At 39.1% G+C, this 20,004-nt stretch overlaps 1 protein-coding gene across 8 annotated transcripts in view; it reads left to right on the plus strand.

Moving 5' to 3' along the window:
• Positions 1 to 20,004, plus strand: part of LIN7A (lin-7 homolog A, crumbs cell polarity complex component) — a 394,724-nt gene that overhangs the window by 202,212 nt on the left and 172,508 nt on the right. The window lies entirely within an intron of this gene.

The raw sequence follows: 20,004 nt of genomic DNA on the forward strand, positions 1-20,004 counted from the left end.
GTTTTCACATGAAGTTAAAACTAAGAACATACTTTTTTTTCATAACCTCATATTCTTTGGCTGCCATTACCTCCACATGTAATAACGAGTTGTTAATGAAATGGCTTCATGTGAAATGAATAATTTTTCCCCATAACTTCTACTTAAATAAAAAAATTAACCTAAAAGCATAAATTTCAGAAGTATAGATAGGAACATATCAAAGCTTACTTTTCTGTTCACCTAGGATCTGTCTTCTAAGAACTTAAGATTTTAAAAAATAAATTACATTTGGGTTATTTGTGACCATATTGATTTCTGCTAAGGACATAATATCCAAAATAAATGAATTTGGAATGTGATATTTTGTTGGTAACTATGGAGTAAACTCTTCTATTTATTATCTTGCATTTTTTTTAGCCTGATTAGTAGCTTTATAGGACCCAAAATCATTCATTCAACTCCACTGATCCCTGCTGTACATCAGAATCATCAGTCCATGAATATTTTATTTCCCTTAAGCATTCCAATTCTAAAATTACCATTTCATTTACTTTTTTCTATGGAACAATGCTTTGAGATGAGCTTTTTATTGACCTTTAGATAACTATGACTTTTCAAAGCATGTTTCAACTGATAATTTTATAGTCAAGCTTTCTAGGAGAGGGCTCTAGAGCTAGGTCATGCAATTATGTCACAGAGTAATCTGTGCCTCAGTGTATGAAATTACAATTTCTCTGAATATATTGGGTAGATCAAAAGAGAGTATAGATTTTAAAACATGAGAAGTACAAAAAAAGAACCAAAACTATATTAATAGTGTGTATATATATAAAGGAACAGTAAATATATATCAAATCAATTTAATATGAGTTGACTTTAAGCTATCTGTCAAAAGGGCTAAAGAGCCTTTGTTTAACCCATACATTTGCAGAGAACCCAGCTGCTGCCATTTCATAACCACTCATCCATTCCTTGCAGTGACCATGTGACTTTATCTGGGAGTCTGCGGGAGCAGTTGGAGCAATGAAATCAGACACATCAGGCTCTACCACTCAATATCCATATTTTTATGGATTAATATCCCCTAAACCTGAATTTTCTAATCTGAGTAAGGGGAGTAGTGACTAATTTGAAGGGCTCTGATGAAAATTAAAATGAGGCAAAATGTCTGTTGAGAGCTATCCTGTGATAATTTGGTTATACACACCTTTGATAGGTAAGTGTGGTTACTGCAGAATGTTGAAAAGGGTTAGCAGTCCCCCTATGATATTGCTATTGCCAGCTATAAGTTTTAAAGCAAATTCTGCTACACATATAGTCATATTTTAGCAAACATTTACTAGCAAATAGGCATTAATAGACTCATACAGCCTCTTCCGTAAGTTTGATGATATCCTAGTTCTCTGCCTATTCAGATATTCCAGTCATTACCTTGAAAAAAAGGTTTACTTGAGGCAGATGAAACAACGTTCCAGAGCCAGGATTTTGTTATCTTTATATTCAGCATCAAACAACCAGAAATTCTACTAGACTGACAGTTGGAAATAAGAAGCTTTAGTGTTCAACTTAGGCCACTGATCCTTCGGTACAGGCTGTGGGCCTCCTTAAGAGTTTTGTAACCTGGTCATGCAAAGGTGGGGGACATCTCCAAAATCTCTAGTATTCCACTTATATTTAAAACCTTTAATTTTGTCCATTAAGTTCCATTTATAATGCTAGTTAATAAGTCACTAATTGTGCCAGTGGGAATCCATTTCTGACATATGTTGCTAATAAAACAAAGCATCAAGATGGGTATAACAAATGCTTTTGTAGTGACCAACCTCTAGAATGTTGCCTTGGTAACACTCTATAATGTTTGCTGACCACCTAGACTGCTTTAAGCTTCTAAGTTTGGAGTTTAAAACATTGTACATCTATATAATCAAACTATACATTATAAACTACCTATTTTAAAGTACTTAAAAGTAAGTTATATACATTTTAACAGTACTAATATTTATCAGATATTCATCAAAAGGTAGTTTTCCTTCTGTAAATGAGAAATTTCATGACCCAGTGGGTTTCCAATAGTCACACAAAGTAGTTAATCCAAGGCAACAACCCTGGGCTCCTAACATTGAATCCACAAGTCTTTTCAGGATAAATAATTCCAGGCAGATAGCAGTATTTAATGAAAAAAAAAAAATCTGTAATGGAAGGGCCAAAAAGAGAAAATGTTAGCAAATGATCAAATTTACACTTTAAAATAAAGTACCATTTGGGGAAATTAATATGGAAGATTTTCAGAACATGCCATTCTAAACTGAGAACAAATTTTGGAAGGAAGTGATTTGAAGGGCTGAAGCAAACCTTACTACTTCAGTACAAGTACTCTGGGGAAAATTTCCTAGTGTCCTACTTGAAAAGTAAAGAAATTGTTGCATGGACCTTTAAACGTCTGAAAAGACACATGAAAAGATGTCTTAATTATGCATGTTCGTTTTTATGCCCTACCTGCTTTTAGAAAGGATATATCATGATATCTGATAAAAAGTAAAATATGTTAATACGGATTTATTAACATGGCATGTTAGGTAATGAAGTGGGATAGAAGGGAAGAAAATCAATAAATAGAAATAAAGAAAAGATACAGCAGTAGAGCAAGTACTTTTTTTTTCTCTTAGCCTCTTAGAAATCAAAGCAGAAGGAAACTTATACCAGCTCAGCTAGCATTGGTAGGGATTTTTTTCTATCCCTGAGTTCCAGGAGAAATTTCCCGTGGGATTTTTACAAATGAGATATTGAATCGCCTAATAAAATTTTATAGAAAACACAGAGGCTTTTTGTGCATGGCTACTTCTTAGGTCAATCCTCAGTAAAAACTTAGAGCTGAATGCTCAATTAAAATTTAACGGTAACAGGAGGTCACAGTGGTATAGTTAGAATTTATAGCTTTCTAATGATCTCCTTTTTGCCCTTTTATACCAAAGTGTTTCATCAGCAATTTTGAGAAGGACCTAAAGGGCTGTATATAAAGGTTACAGCCAACATGCAGCCAGCAGGGTCAGTAAATACATTTAGTGATTGAGTCTGGATACAAAAAATATCAATAGAATGGTACAACAGGCCTAATTTAATAAGAATCTACATGAAGTCCTGCTCATTTGCCCAGAAAACTAGCTACCTATGTGCAGAATCAGGAAGGAATGGCTAAATAACAAGGCAAATTTACACTTTAAAAAAAAAAAAAAGCCCAGGGGATTTCAATTGATTTCAAGAGAAAAATGAAGCAAGTTGAGGGGAAAAAAAAAAAAAAAGCCCAGGGGATTTCAATTGATTTCAAGTGAAAAATGAAGCAAGTTGAGGGGAAGAATGAAAAACACAAAAAGATGTTAATGTAATCACAGGGGCCATTAATACAAGTATCATGTACAGACAGAGGAGGAGACTGGTCCAGCTCTGAATATGCTGTTCAGCTCACACCCCACTGTACTTTGATCGTGGTTGCATCCTTGGAGAGAACAAGAAGCTCATCCAGAGTCAAGCAGTCTTGTACGGAAAGAAGGACTTGCCTTGTTCAGGGTAGAGAAGAGACTCAGGGGAACGACGGCTGCCTTCACTTGTCCTCCATTGTGTGTGGCAGCAGATGGTAGAACCAAGACCAGTGGATAAAAGCCACAGGGAAGGCAGATTACAGCTTATTATAAGGAAGGACCTTTAAACACATAGGGAAAGACTGAATCATTAGTCAGTATGTGCCCATCATTTGAAGTTTTAATCAGAGATTAGAAGACTAACCAGCAAGAGTATTTCAAAATATGTGTACAATGTAGAGGACTGGAACAGTTGGTCCCAAGGTCCCTTCTAACTGTGTACTGTGTTTTCAGATGGGATTTTGCTGAGACTCCTAAATACCCCCCCCCCCCACACACACACACACCCTCCTTATACAGGTAAGTAGGCTCTACCTACTCTCTGTGTACCCTACTAATGAGACATTTTTTCTTGAACAGAGCATTAGACATGTACTACAATATAATGCTTTTTATTTATCTAGCATTTTACAGTTTATGAACAGTATTTACCTAAAATTCTCCCATTTGTTCCTCAAAAGTCTCATGAAAAGGGTAGGGTCAGAGTTTGTTCTCTCTCTCCCTCTCTCTCTCTCTCTCTCTCTCTCTCACACACACACACACACACACACACACAAATGGATACACACACATGTGCACACACAGGCCCACATCAAATACACACACAAGAAGTGAATTTCAGCCTTTATTGTGATCATAACCGATGCTTACCAAATGTAATAACTGGTTACTTCAAAGTAAATCCCAATGAAATCTGAATAAGCTCCGTGGATTGAGCCTATGTCAATGCCCTGGTTTTAATATTATACAGTTGTTTTAAAAGATGTTAATATTTAGGGAAGCTGGGTAAAGGGTGCATAGGACCTCCCTGTACATTTCTTTTTAACTTCCTGTGACTCAATAATTATTTCCTAATAATTTTTTTTTTTTTTTTTTTTTTTTTTTTTTTTTTGTGGTACGCGGGCCTCTCACTGCTGTGGCTCTCCCGTTGCGCAGCACAGGCTCCGGACGCGCAGGCTCAGCGGCCATGGCTCACGGGCCCAGCCGCTCCGCGGCACGTGGGATCCTCCCGGACCGGGGCACGAACCCGTGTCCCCTGCAACAGCAGGTGGACTCCCAACCACTGCGCCACCAGGGAAGCCCCCTAATAATTTTTTAAAAGGGAGAGAGACCACAAGAATCAACCTGAAATATGATATCCTCCTAGTGCTGATGGGAGAGAGGACAGGTGGAGACAGGAAGGCACAGGGCAGAAAGATAAAATAAAAGCATAAGAACTTTAAAAATATGTCATAGTCAAAAGAGACCTTCATTAGCTCCTGAAATCCAGGCATTGTTTTAGAGCATCATTGGTAGGGAAATTGCAGTTAAATTTGCCCAGTAGTTAATCCTAACTAAAGCTGTTGATACAGTGTATGAACAGTGCTAATTGATTTTTAAGCATAACAGGTGAATGAGTAAAACTTGAGGGATGGGACAGCATAAATTGTTTTCCTGGAATCTGGCTTTTCTCCCATTTTATAAATACCTATGCCAAGTTACGGGTGAGTCCTCACAGCCCAAATTATTTATACAGAAAGGCTATCAGGTGTGGAATGAGGATGAAACACAAATTAGAACTGTCTAGATCTGAGCTCTGTGAACCTACAGCATCCCAGATGGGAAATCTGTATTAAATCTTACTTATCTATTATCTGAACAAAGAGAAAATATACATAATAAGATATTTTTAATTACTATGAAATACACTATAAGATTTCTATGAAAATTTAAGCTCTACATTAAAAACACATGCCCCATTGACAGCAGTAATTTTTGTTCATTGCCTTCAGTCTTAGAACAGCACCTATCTAGTCAAAGCTCCATATATATTTGTTTAACTCCAGGCACCATTGTAAGCACTTTACATATTGAATTTATTATTTCCTCATAATGATCTTTTGTGGTAGGTGCTCTTATTGTCACTCTTATTTTACAAATGAGGAAGAGCGAGATCAAATGACTTGCCCAAGTTTGTACAGCTACTGAATGACAGAAGTGGAGAGTCTAACCTGGGCAGTCTGGCCTTATTCATCCTAATTTAAGGGTAAATAAATATCTTAGCCCTTAAAAGATGAGTATTTTCCTGTATGGTATAGAAATGATCAAGTGGTTTTTTAAATTTTTTTTTAACTTTTATAGGTTTGCATAAGCATTTTTTGTTGGGAGAGGGTCTGTTGTTTTTCTGTTTCTCATAAAGGGCTTTGACCTTTAAAAAGTTAAGAACCATTCCTAAAAAACAGTAGCATTTTGGAAAAGGACGCATTTACTTGAATTCAAAGGGCTCAGAATCCTGAGGGGATGCAGAGAGTTTGGTATGAATGTGTTTGATGGTTCCATCCCTGCCTAACCCATCACTCCACCTTGTGTCAGGCACAGAAAGCACAGGGCCAGAGTGTGACCTGAACAGCCAGTGACAGCCCTGATCCACACTCACTCTTGGGGGTCCACGCGGCTGTTAGAGGGAAGCCATACAGGCATAAAGAGAGGGAAGGCAAAGCAGAGCCTCAGCCTTTGGGTCCCTGTAGAGGCCTGGCATGAGCATCCCTGAGTTCTAGGCTAGGAGGCCTCAAGTAAAGCTGTTCTCAGATTCTCTTTGCCAAGGAATTGTTACCAGATTCTTTACCTTGCTGGGCAGCTGAGTGCGAGATTGTTTGGGTTATAATTAAATAGGAGTGCAAGCTGGAATTTCAGTTAAGTGCTGAAAATTTTTGTTCTCTGAATAATTTCATGTGACACTCCACTCACAATTGTGAAGGCTCCAAGACAAGTACGATGATGTTGCCTTAACCCAGTCACTTTAGGAATGGCACAAACAAGGCAACATAATCCGGTATATTTTGCAACATTGAACAGGTAGTGTTCTAGTCCCCTTCATTCTGAATTGGCTCATGATAGATCTTCTCACTTAAAAAGCAGAATAGAAGAATATTGTGCTATCCCAACCGAGCAGGTAACCATAGCTCACAGGCCAGAACTGCTACATTCCCGCCCTGCGATTTCAGCCTACAGGAACGGGCACCAGGTACATTAGCTCTCAGACGTTAATAGACCAACTTGAGCTTTGAGCATACCCTGAGGTTGTGCTGATGAAATTGACCAAAAATGTATCAATGCCAGAATACACTCACATTTAACAAGTATTAAAGTACAGGTCTCTATATGCCGGAAAGCATTCCCACCCATGGGATCAGACTGGCCTAAATCTCTATTTAGATTGCTAGTAATGGGTATTTGACTATTTAGTTTTCTTCTGGTACAGTCTTTTTCATAGTTATTTTTACCATTTGTTTGTGTTTTTCTCATTTTGTGCTATTTTAGCAATACTTTTCATTCATTCAACAATTATTTGTAGGGGCTTCCCTGGTGGCGCAGTGGTAGAGAGTCGCCTGCCAATGCAGGGGACATGGGTTCGTGCCCCAGTCCGGGAAGATCCCACGTGCCGCGGAGCGGCTGGGCCCGTGAGCCATGGCCGCTGAGCCTGCGCATCCGACGGGAGAAGCCACAACAGTGAGAGGCCCGCGTACCGCAAAAAAAAAAAAAACCCAATTATTTGTAAAGCACTTATTATGTGACAGCTGCTAAACAGAGACCTGGGTATAAATGTGAACAAAAGAGAAAGGGTTATAACCTTCGTGGAACTTTCTGTCCGGTAAAGAGTAGAAAAATAGTGATGATGATAATAATAAACATACAGGCATACCTTGTTCATTGTGCTTTGCAGATAATTGAGTCTTTTACAAATTGAAGGTTTGTGGCAACCTTGCATTGTGAGATGATGGTTAGCATTTTTTAGCAATATTTTAAAATTTAGGTATACATATTGTTTTTTTAGACATAATTCTATTGTACACTTCATAGATTACAGAGTAGTGTAAACATAATTTTATATACACTAAGAAACCAAAAAGTACGTGTGACTCACTTTATTGTGATATCTGCTTCATTGTGGTGGTCTGGAACCAAACCCTCAGTATCTCCAAGGTATGCCTGTATACATATCCATGTATATGTAACTGGTGGTATAGCCATCACTTATCCCAGCATAAAGGAAATTCCCCCAGAGATTCAGTTCAGTTCCACACTGGTCAGAGTAATGAGATTTTTACTCCACGTGTGTATTAGTTTCTGTGGCTGCTGTAACAAATTACTGTGAACCTGATGCCTTAAACAATAGAAGTTTATCCTCCCACGTTTCTGGAGGTCAGAACTCAGAAATCAGTTTGAATGACCCCAAACCAGGGTGTTAGCAGGGCTGGACTCCCTCCAGAGGCTCTAGGGGAGAATTTGCTTCTTGCTCCTTGCAGCTTCTGTGTTGAATCTCCCTCCACTTCTTTCTTACAAGGACACTTCTGATTGCATTTAGGGCATAAGTCAAGGTAATCTCATCTCAAAATTCTTAAGTTGATCATATCAGCAAGGACCCTTTTTCCATACAAGGCAACATTTACAGGCTCCAGTGAATAAGACCTGATGTCTTTGAAAACCATTATTCTAAATTCAGAGGGCTTACAAGTTTCCAGGACTATGGAAAGGGATCACTTGTCCACAGACCATGAGCACACTGGTTTTCCACTCTCAGGACAGTATGTGCTGAGTATTTTCCACCTACTCCTGGTTCTGACAATGCAACTTTCTTTTTCCCCTCTCACTTTGAATACTTTTCTCCTTTTACTTCTGCCTGTATAATCAGTGAAGCTTTTCATCCTTCTCTTCCTCCTGCCCCCCGCCCCCCGGCCCCAATCTCTATCTAGTCTTTGGATAATGGGGCGGGGTGGGGGGGGAGTGCATTTCTGCCTTACTGTCAAAGTCAAAGTCTTTCAGCTATTTCTGAGTTCTTTGTTTGCTCTGTAGATGTAAGCTGAAGGAAGCAAAGGGGGAGGGGAAGTACAGAAAAAACACAAATTTATATCAATACTTCAGAATATAACACTGCCTCATAATGAAGTACTATAACAAGTGTTAAAGGGGGAAAAGGGGAAGAAAACAAGGTGCCATATAAAAGAATAAGAGGAGCTCCTTTTAATAGTGTTAGGGATAGCCTCTTTGAGGGGTGACATTTAAGCTGAGACTAAGGGCAAGGATGAGTCAGTCATCATCAGAAGAAAGCTTGTGTGAAGGTATCCAGGCAAGAAAGTCCATGACTTGTAGTGTAGGATTGTTACTTACCAGGGTTCTTGGCCTTCCTTAGTCAATAGAAATTGATAAGAAACCAGACAAGAAATTCAGGCAAGGCTTTACTGGGGCCCCTGCTACAGCAGGGGGGAGCGAAAATAAGTAACAGGTTCCCTTGCTCGCTGCCCAAGGAGGGGCGAGCTCATTCCTATATGGGGTGAGAGTAGGGGTGTGTCCAGGGGTCTGGCCGGAGGGATGGCTTAGGTGCTTTGCCCACCCCTTTGGTGGTGTTGAGTGCAGGGGGCATGCGCAATACCCTGCTTTTGCTCCCAACATCTTGTTTTTGCTCCTGGCTCTTCAGAAGTAGCAATAGGATTTGGTCCTTTTGTTATCTTGTTGTCCATAATTTGCCCCAACTGCAGTTATTTTTGGCCCCTTATAGTTTCTTTGTATTTTGTTGCTGGAGGAGACATTTGTCCAGGTGCAAGCCCTGCAGCAAAGGGTCCCAGTCTCAGGTCCCAGCCTGTCTCAGGATTGGCTGAAAGAAGAGCAGAGAGACTGGGTCATGGAGAGTTGGATAAGATGAGCTGAAGAGTGGTGGGAGCCAGATAGGGCAGATTCCTATAGGTGCTACCAAAAAGGTTATATTTTATTCTAAGTGCAATGGGAATCTCGATGTTGTCCGTCAATTCTGAAATCTGGTATTATGCTAAGAATTTCTGATACCTACTATAGCTAGTCACTAAAAACTGAAGTGTCTTATACTTTTTCTGTTTTAGTGTAGTATTATTATTTTTTCTATATTGAAATTTTCTTACTAAACCCTTAAACCACTTAAATAAGATCTGGCATCTGATAACTTTAGAAGTAGTTTTCTGTCTTTTTATCACTACTTTTAATGGAAATTAGAAACCTTTTACTTTATTGTCAATTGATATTTTCAACATTTCAAATAAGTCATTACATTTCAAGTTTTTATAGTTTCTGAGGAGTTTAAGGATAGTCTAACCACAATATGACCATTTACAATTTGGGGACTCTATTTCATCATCTGTAAAACAGAGATAATACTATCTTTCTCACATGGCTGATCTGAAGATTAAAATAAGAGAAAGTGTGTGAAAGTATCTGCCACTATGGCAGATATCTTTTAAAAACCCAATAGCTGGGACTTCCCTGGTGGTGCAGTAGTTAAGAATCCGCCTGCCAGTGCAGGGAACACAGGTTCGAGCCCTGCTCCGGGAAGATCCCACATGCCGCGAAGCAACTAAGCCCGTGTGCCACAACTTTTGAGCCTGTGCTCTAGAGCCCACAGGCCACAACTACTGAGCCCATGTGCCACAACTACTGAAGCCCACGTGCCTAGAGCCCGTGCTCCGCAGCAAGAGAAGCCACTGCAATGAGAAGCCCGTGCACAGCAACAAGGAGTAGCCCCCACTCGCCACAATTAGAGAAAGCCCACGCACAGCAACGAAAACCCAAGACAGCCAAAAATTATAAATAAATAAAATAATTTAAAAAACCCCAATAGCTGCTAACTATTAATTATTATTAACTGTTAATATAAATTTCTTTAAGGCAGGTAATAGTCACCTTCCTGTCTTACAATTTTCTTGCATGTAGATATAAACTTTCAGCTCAGACTAAGTCATTTCCTCTGCTCTGTTTATTTTCAAGGGACAATAAAAGTCTCTCATTAAATATTCTAATTTCAAAGGTAGTTAGCTCCCACTCATGTGCTGTTGATTATTGGCAAGTCATTGGATTTTTGGGTGTCCTTACATCTGTACAACTGATGTAATGACAGCATCCTATCTACCTTTCCTAATGAAGGTAAAAGAGAGAATTGATAAATATAGCACTGGCAAAAATATGACTTTATCTTTCCACAAAAATATAGCATTATTGCTGTACATTATTAGTAAACAGGCTTTTCATCAAACCCCCAGATGGATGTCTTCATAGTTCTTGTGGCAGCAAAGTCTTAATTTACAAAAGCAGAAAATGTAAACAGAGTAAGGATCTTTCTATTGGCTGAGAAATAAGAGGTTCACCTTGAAGGAGTACAGTGCTTGCCTTCAAGTTCTGTGCTAGGTCACATTCTGGCATCATTTATGCTTTATGAAACTCATCAAACCCAATTACCAGTTATTGTTTTAACCATTACTGGAGAAACCAATTTCTGTTACCTAAAAGCTATGCTTTATGATTCGATTTAAGCCCAACTTGCTTGAGAAAGACCATTCTTCTAACTTACTAAATGTTGGCCTGGAGACTACTGGTACCAGCCTAAAGCAGAGTCGGAATGTTGTTAATATAACCGCAGCTCCACAGGTGTACCCAATGAAATGCAAACCGAGTTAGGTCTCAGAGTTTGTACAGTTTTATAGAATGGATTATGATCTTGTTCCTGATTATACACTCAAAGAAAGAAGACACTGATACAGATGGGAATCAAATAACACTTCATGAGCTACATGTGATTACTGGGGGGTTCATGTAACATGCCCAAACTTTAACTCAAATGTTAGTTACTGAGCCTCAGCTATGGGAAATTCAGTGAGAGAGTCTTAGATGTTGTGGTGCCAGAACCACAGTTTCTAAGTTCAGCCATGGGGTGTGGACAGTTTTAATGAAGTTGCAAAGTGTCTCATATTGAACCATAAGCCTTCCCTCCTTGGTTTGCTCTGTCTTCTCATAGATACAGAATCATTTGTTGGTAACTTTTTTACTGCTGACTTTACTCTGAAATGTAAATTACATTGTAGCCCTTCAGTGGCACCTAAACACTTCTCAGAAGTCATGTTTTTATTCATAGGTGTGCCTGTTATCACCAACAACTAAGCAAATATGGCGTAGCTTAAGACTTAGGAAGGTAGCTTTGAATATGAAGCAAGGCACTGAGACTTTACATCCTGGAGTTAAAGTCTGAATATGTTGCAGTTATGTTTTTGACTGAGCATGAATTTAAATCTCTGCAAGGCTGGTATGCACACGATTTGATCTCCTAAAATCCGCCTGAGCCTAGCTTATCACCCAGCACCTGCATCTCAACTCAGCTTTTTCCTTCTGAACTCATCACCACATATGCAGTAGTCAGTACGTATTCAGAAATATAGTAAAATGTGACATTAGAAAACTTGAGGATTCTAGACAGTCACTGAGCTTCTACTTCTGAAAGCCAAGGGAGCATGATGCTGCAATAGATTTGGTTTTGTAAAAGTAGATTTGGCTCCCCTTAGAGTAGGAGAGATAAATTTGACTACAGTGGGGACCAAGAGGAGATTATATAAATGAATGGAGATGACCAAGTGGGAACTGTGGCAATCTAGAGAGGAAATGTCCCAACACAGTTCCAGCCAATTATTGCCATAGGATAATGTGGACAGTGTTGGCGGACAGTTCAGAATTTTTAAAAACGAAAAACACCTTCTGGCTTTGTAGAGGAGATGATATATAAGTAGAATTTTAAAAGGATAAATAGTAGTTATCTATAGAAATGTCGGTTGATGGAGGGTTACTCCAGGCAGAGGAGACAACATAATGCACAAACGTAAGAAACAGCATGATGTCTGTAGCGAAAGAATAAGGCAAAGTGTGGTGGGATTGGGTTTGGAGGGGTGGGCAGGGGCCATGTCGTAGTGTGCCCCATACACCATGATAAGTAGTCTGGACTTACCATTTGAAGGTGGTAGGAAATGGCCAACATAACATGTTTTTTTTTTTGCATTTAGATAAGTTGGTCTGGCAACTGCCAGCATGTGGGAGTGGGAGTATGTGAAGGAGTGGAGAAAAAACTGGACGTGGGGAGATCAACTAGGAAACTCCTAGGAGTTTTGGAGAGACATGATGAACGTCTTGCAAGAAAAGAATTAGGATGGAGAGAAAGGAAGAGATTTCAAAACTATTTTGGAGGTAATGGTACTATAAGCAAGACCTGGCGGTTGACTAGATGTGAGAGGTAAAGGAGAGGGAATTACCAAGGAAGTCCTAAGTTTCTGGCATGGTTCCTGCCTCTTGTGGATACAGGAGAAAAGATGTTTCAGGCTGAGCTCTCAGGAGGACTCGGTGATGTCAGGTCAGAGGCGGGAGCCCACAGGCATCATGGACAAATGTAGAGAAAACTGCATTTCGGGGCCTAAGAGTACAGTTCCACTTGGTGATGGTCCAAAACGTGTTCCAGTGACTTGGCAATTAAAAAAAAAAAAAGGTGTTTCAGGCAAGAAAGTGAGGTGCCCATTACTTAGCAAATTGTGGTGTCTGCAGGTCATCCATGTGAAAGTATACAAAATAGAACGATTTCATCTGGTTTTGGAGAGGGCATAGGTTTTAGGCCGCGGGTAATTTTAAATGAATTGAGTTCTAGCAAACTGGCAGCATTTTAAAGTAGGAAACTTTATTTTTTAAAAAAAATTCTGCTTCGTAAACTTTTCACTAAATTAATTTGTCTTAATCAGAGTTTTTCAACCTTAGAACAGTTGATATTTTAAACTGGATAAGTCTTTGTTGGAGAGGCTGTTCTGTCTATTGTAGGATGTTTGGCCGGCATTCCTGGCCAGTCACACTCCCCGCCTCCAGTGGTGACCAACAAAAGTGTCTTCAGACATCGCCAGCTCTCCCCTGAGGGGTGAAATCATGCCTGGTTGAGAACCATTTTCTTAAACTAAACGGGTCCAATTTCAAGGAGACTGATACAAACCAAATATTAGGTGCACCATTAAAATCTAAATTGCATACATTATACACTGTATGGTGTATGTGAATAGAATGGACTTCTACCAAATCATAGCATGCGCGGAATTTCACAAATGAGGCCAATTCTTGAAAAGAGACTTTATCTAAGGCTTGTCTCTGAATTGAGGATCTGTGAGGAGGAGCCCTGCAGTTGACCCTAATTACCTTCTATAACAAAGGCAAGACCGCTCACCATTATTGAAACTGTCTCTACAGGCAAACAGTATTTTAAGAATACCACTTTAAAGGCTTCAATCAGACTGCCAAAAAAGAATTATTAACCACGTGCCATGTGCTTGGCACTGGGAAAGGGAAAGTTTAAACAAATCATAGCTCATACCCTAAAGGAGCTCACTTCTACCTAATTCTCCTAGAAACATCAAGTTAAGTTTTTCATAAATAGACAGGACCACATTACTTATAATTGGCCTGAGCTGTAGGTTTGGGTGATTTGGAGAAATTGTGTGTCAATATGTCATAAACAGAAATATGCTAAGGCCTTGCCACTTTTCTCTTCTGCCTAAGTCTAGAAGGCACAGTATCTATTTGACTACTCAATAAAGTCTAAAAGTGAAGTCTTCAGCGTACCAGAGCCCTCTGAGTTTTACAATAGATCTGAAAGGCTGGCCACAAGCCTAGGAGTGGGACAGCTGCTAATCCTGAAATTCTCTTTATTTTTGTGCCCATGATCTGTTTAAATTTTTTTAAAGTTTATATTAAATGACCATTATTATGTTGCTCTTCACTCTTATACAATGTTAGAAGCAATTTTAAATATTACTGACCAGGATGTAGTAATTTCTAGCTAATTACCACAGGGACCCATTGCACACATCATTTCACATGGGTCCTGTTTTTTTGGATGCAGTTGGCAGGAGGGATAATGCAAAGCTGTCTGATGCTAGTTATCAGATCACACATCATTTTATGGTGTCAACATCTGTAGGTATTAAGATATGTTTTCCTTCAGTTGCATTGAATATAATTTTGCACATATTTTGAGTGTTCCACAAAGTACCCCAATCACTTAAACCTGCTTGGCCTCTAATAAATTTATTTAATTTTTAAGGAAATCATCGAGAGTTTAATTATGTGGAATTTTTTAGTAAGCATGTTTGATTATTCTGTGAAGAAAACAAGTCAAATATAGTCATTAAAATTCCCTCTGACGCACTTTCAATTATTTATAGGAACATGGGTAACCTAAGCTGAACTTTTAGCTTTACCTCTCTTTGTTGTGTTACTCTTCCTAGATCAAACCATTATCACCTCAGCTACTCCACCAAACCCTAAGTTTGAGAGCTACTAAATAGGGCAGTATATTGACAAAATATACATAGATGCCCTGTATCTGGAGCACATATGTGGCCAAACGAGGTTGTAGAACATTGCCTGGACATAGTCTTAACATGCATTCATTCATTCAAAAAGTATTTATTATTAACCATAATAAAGATTAAGTAGGATAGGGGGTGTCAGGGTAGAGAGAGGAGTGTGCGCTGCTGGGCAGAGTAGCCTCAGTGAGGAGGTGGTATTTGAGAAGAGGAATCAAGGAGATGAAGTGGGGGGAGCCGCATGAGTATCTAGGGAGGAACATTCCAGGCAGAGGAAAGAATCAATGCAAAGTCCCTAAGATGGAAGAGTACTGGCATGTTGGAGAAGAAACAAAGAAGGTAGAGGTGAATTTGGCAGTAGTAGCTCACAGTTTTAATTTTTAAAGTTTTTGCTGATTAAAAATATGCAACTTTTCAAAAATGTATCTTCTACTCAATGTATATGCCACTATATTAATGGTAGTTTGAAAATCCCCAAACACTAGGTGTAGAAATAAAGCAGGCAGCCCTTTAAGTGTAGTAACAGAATTGACTTTTCTGTAGTAACAGAAAAGCCTTCCTTTGAGAGCTTACAGCCCAGGCATTTCCTAAGCACTCTAAATGCACTGGGCAAATTAACTCTCACAAACTAATTCAGTGTAATTTATGGAGTTTACGAAGCAATCTGGTAACTTCTCTGAACCTTAGTTTCCTCACTGCTAAGAGATGGTAATAATAGTGGCTACCTTGTTTTTATGTTTTGGTGTTCAAGTGGCATAACATAGTTCCTGACATGTAGTAGGTACTATATAAATTATTTAAATTAATTAATTAAATAATTATAAATTATTTATTTACTATATAAATTAATTGTGTTGATTGTTACTAGTTCATAATTAAGGGGGCAGCCATTGGTTTAAATAAGAAATCATTATGTTTTCTCTGAGAAGTGACAACATCGTTAAGTTACAAGTTTGTTGATGAACATTAATCAATCCATAAAACTTAGATAATTATTCATTCATTCATTTGGCAAAATATTATTGGGCCTGGTATTGTCTTAGTCACCAGTGAAATAAAAAATAAAATCCCCTGATTTCACGCTTACAGGTATGGGGAGGAAATAGGGAAGAAGACGATCTTTGCAACATAGGCTATTTTGTAAATAAGGATAAGTATGGGGTTCCATGGGAGATCATAACAGGGGCATCTAACCCAGGCATGGGAGGGCCAGAGATGGTTCCTTCTGTGAAGAAAACTCATAGGCAAGTAGGTGCTGGGTAGGTGGATGGAGGCAGCAAGGAGCATGAAAGGGCCACCTCAGAGTAAACCATGCTAGAGTCCAGACACGAGAGAACATGGCCAGGCCAGTTCTTCCATTTGGACCCTTAAGAGTTGGCAAATGAGGCTAAAAATGTAAGCAGGGCCTAGATTGTAATGCACACTGGACTGCAAAGCTAGGGCCGTATCTGAGCAATATGGGGATTTAGACGGATTTTAAGCAAGAGAGTGATACGATCAAATATGCATTTTAGAAAGACTGCCGTGATTGCAATGTGAAGAGTGGTCTAGAAGGGGCTGGAATTTGAGGCAGGGTAACCAGGGGTAGATATAACTTAATGTTTTAATGAGAGAAGAAACAGATCTCATGATGAACCTGTTATGTAGGGAACAGCTATGTTTCTTTGTTACAATACATTGTTATTTGGGGAAATGGGAGGAGAGGATCAATAATAATCGTACTAAAGGAGAAATATAAAACCAACTCATTTCATTTTCAAAAGAATTTCTAGGTCGACTGATTCGTAACTCTCTCTGGGATCTCACATCTGTCAGCCTCGAAATCACTGCAGTTTTTCATCTTAGGAGCCATTAGTGAAAAACAAAAATTCGAACATGCAGTGTTTCATAATTCTTCTTCACCAGTTCTTAGTCAAACATCATCCTCAATTTATATCATTCACACTTAAACATGAATGATCTAGCAGGTCATGTAACTGAAGCTAGCATGGACAAATAAACAACCAAGAGTTAACGGAGGAAAGGAAAACTCAGGTTTCAGCAAATTAACGATGCCAGGAGAAAAAGCATTCGGTCATGATTGAATGGAGTTTTGGTGGCCTTCCCTTATAATTGGGGTTTTGAAGCTCCCACAAACCACACTTCTACGTCCATAATTTCTGAGGTAATGTAGCTAAAACCCCTTCATTTCACCTAAGTGGCCCAGGCAATTGCAGGTATAATTTATTTTTTGCTCAAATTACCTCAAAGCTGTGCCTCAAAGCACTTTGAAAACAAAATTATCCTTTGTCCCACCTTCTTCAGTTTATTCTAGAATGACTCACTTTCCTCATGTTGATTCTGGGCTACAGTAGTTATACAAGAAATATGTGAATGCATCCTTATAAAATTTCCAAAGAATTCAATGTTAAAAAACTGGTCAGATTTTTTTTAAAAGCCTCTTTAATCATTTTCTTCACCATCACTCCATTCCAGTTCCTTCCTCTCCCCGCCTGAGGAAACACTATGATGGTGGGTATTTACCCAAGTGTTTTCCTTTGCATGCAAGTACACACACACACACACATATTCAGTTATTTGTTTATTTATTTTTAGATATAAAGTGTATGAGACAATATAGAGCCGTGATTAAGAGGCCAGGCTTGGAGACAGATTTGTTACCTGTTAATGGTGCGCCCATGGAAACTTACTGTTCTTCAGTTTCCTCATATATAAAATTGGGATGATAACGTTACATACCTCACCAGGTATGTAGGAAGAGTCACTATTTTGATCAATTTAAAGCACTTAGAACAGTACCTGATAGTAAACACTCAATGAATGTTAGTCATTATTTTAAGTTTTTAAAATACACTAATATTTTCATATATACTTATTTTTCTATGACTTGCTTTCTCAGAACTATGTCTTGGATATCTTGTCTTCTCAGTACATACTTATGTTTTTTAATCTGCTGTATAGTATTCCATGGTATGTGGGTACCAGTGTTCATTCAACCATTCCCCTGTTGATGGACATTTAGCATGTTACCCAATTGTTTTTTTGTTTTGTTTTGTTTCATTTTGTTATTGTGAACACTGCTTCAATGAAAATCTTTATGTATATGAATGACTATTTTTCTAGGGTGAATACTGATAGGTGGCAAACCAGGTTAGGAGCACGTGGGCACACTTTATTTTAATAGATGCTGCCAAATTGACCTCCAGCTTCTATTGCCAATTGTATGAGAATAAAAATTTCCACCAAATCCTCGGCAATAGTTACCAATTTTTAAAAATAAGTGAACAATGTTTATTCCATTCTGGATTGAATCTGCATCTCTCTAACTAATATTAAAGTTGAACATCGTTTACCTGAGAACTTTATGAGAGGGAACTAGTCATACAAAATCCTGGCAGGAATGAACCAGGCATGTATAATACAAAAAAGAACTCCAGTGTAATTTGGGGTTTGAATGAGAGGGAGAGTCTTAGAAGGTGGAGTTGGAGAGGCCAGCTGGGAGCGGAGAGTAAAGGTCCTTACAGGCCATTGTAAGGTGTTTACACTTAATTTTGAGCAAGAAAATAACATATTAGAGAATAAGTGCTATTTGGAATGGACTCTGAATGATGAGTGGAGCTTTCCTAAGACAGGAGAAGGAGGAAGAACCATCTAGTCTGAGGGAATAAAACTGAGAGATTACAGAAACACGAAAATATGTGGTAAAATCAAAAGCATGGTGCTCATATGTTGAAGCTGAACATAAGGAAATAGAGTTGGACCTGCCTGTGTGATGGAAGTGCTTTGCATGCCACAGGATACTTTTATTTTCATTTCTAGAAAATGGGGAAATATTCATGGGGTAAGGGGACCCTCATTTATTGGGTGCATTCTGTGGGCCAGGTGTAGCACTTGGCACTTTACATGGGTAGTTCATTAAATTTTAAATGACATCTTTAAAGGAAATGTCATTCACATTGTTTTGCATGTTGGGAACTGGGCCTCAGGAAATGAAATAACTTTCCCTACAGTATACAGCTGGCAATCTTTGGGCCTGTCCTTCAAAGCCAGCACTCACCAGATTGGGTGGGTACTATGCACTGTGCTGGGTCCTGCCTGGGAAGAAACAATCAATGTAGCTCAGTAGCCCCTGCCTTCAAGGACAGGGTCTACCAGAACTGTGTTCTTTCTGCCTTTCACTAGATTGTCAGCAAGGACACAGGAAGACCAAGTGACTCAGGCTAGAATCTGGAGAAGAATTTAGACAAGAGAGAAACTAGAGGATATTTTATAATGGTAAGAAATAAGAGGGAGGAGAGGATGAGATGAGTTGGTAAATGGGGAATAAATATCAACCAGTATCCGTGGTTAATTGGATGTGGGTTGAGGGGAGAGTTAACCACATCCCCTGGATGCCTGGTTTGGGTGGCTGCATGGCTAGTGATAGCAGGAGCCAGAGGGGAGGGGTGAAAAGAATCTTTGGGGATTAGAGCCAGTTAGAACATTTAAAATAAGTACAGTTTTATTTTGTTGAATTACCTGAAAAATCTTAGTATAAGTCACTGGTGACAAATTCACAGAATATTCTGTGGTGTGCTTTTTTTTTTTTTTTGGCGTTCTGCGGGCCTCTCACTGTTGTGGCCTCTCCCATTGTGGAGCACAGGCTCCGGACGCGCAGGCTCAGCAGCCATGGCTCACGGGCCCAGCCGCTCTGCGGCATGTGGGATCCTCCCGGACTGGGGCACGAACCCACGTCCCCTGCATCGGCAGGCGGACTCTCAACCACTGCACCACCAGGGAAGCCCCTGTGGTGTGCTTTTAATTGGAAAAGACATTTATATGTAGAGCCAGTGAGATATTTGACAGTAAAACCTGAAATATCCCTTAAATTTTCACTCCTTCTCCTACAAGAAGGCATCTGTAATCTTGAGTCTCTGTAATTAAATTAAGCATTATAGCTATTATTACTGTACATTATTCATGGTACAAAGCAACATAAAAGTCCCTGCTGCTTTACACTGTACAGGAAACACATTTGACAGCTCTGGACTCGACAACTTCTGCCTAGATTTGTTGTGTTTCTCCTTTATGCTTTATATAATTGGTAGGGCTTCTAGGATTCTAAGACAGGTTAAATAATAAAGGGTACCCTTTGAAGGGTTTGGGTGAATAATTTCAGAGACCTGTTATTGTCTCCATTGATACCCCTTAGAAAACAACGGTCTCTCTGAGATCACTAGAGTAAG

This window comes from Tursiops truncatus, chromosome 11 (assembly GCF_011762595.2).
Source record: "Tursiops truncatus isolate mTurTru1 chromosome 11, mTurTru1.mat.Y, whole genome shotgun sequence".
Classification (NCBI taxonomy): domain Eukaryota; kingdom Metazoa; phylum Chordata; class Mammalia; order Artiodactyla; family Delphinidae; genus Tursiops; species Tursiops truncatus.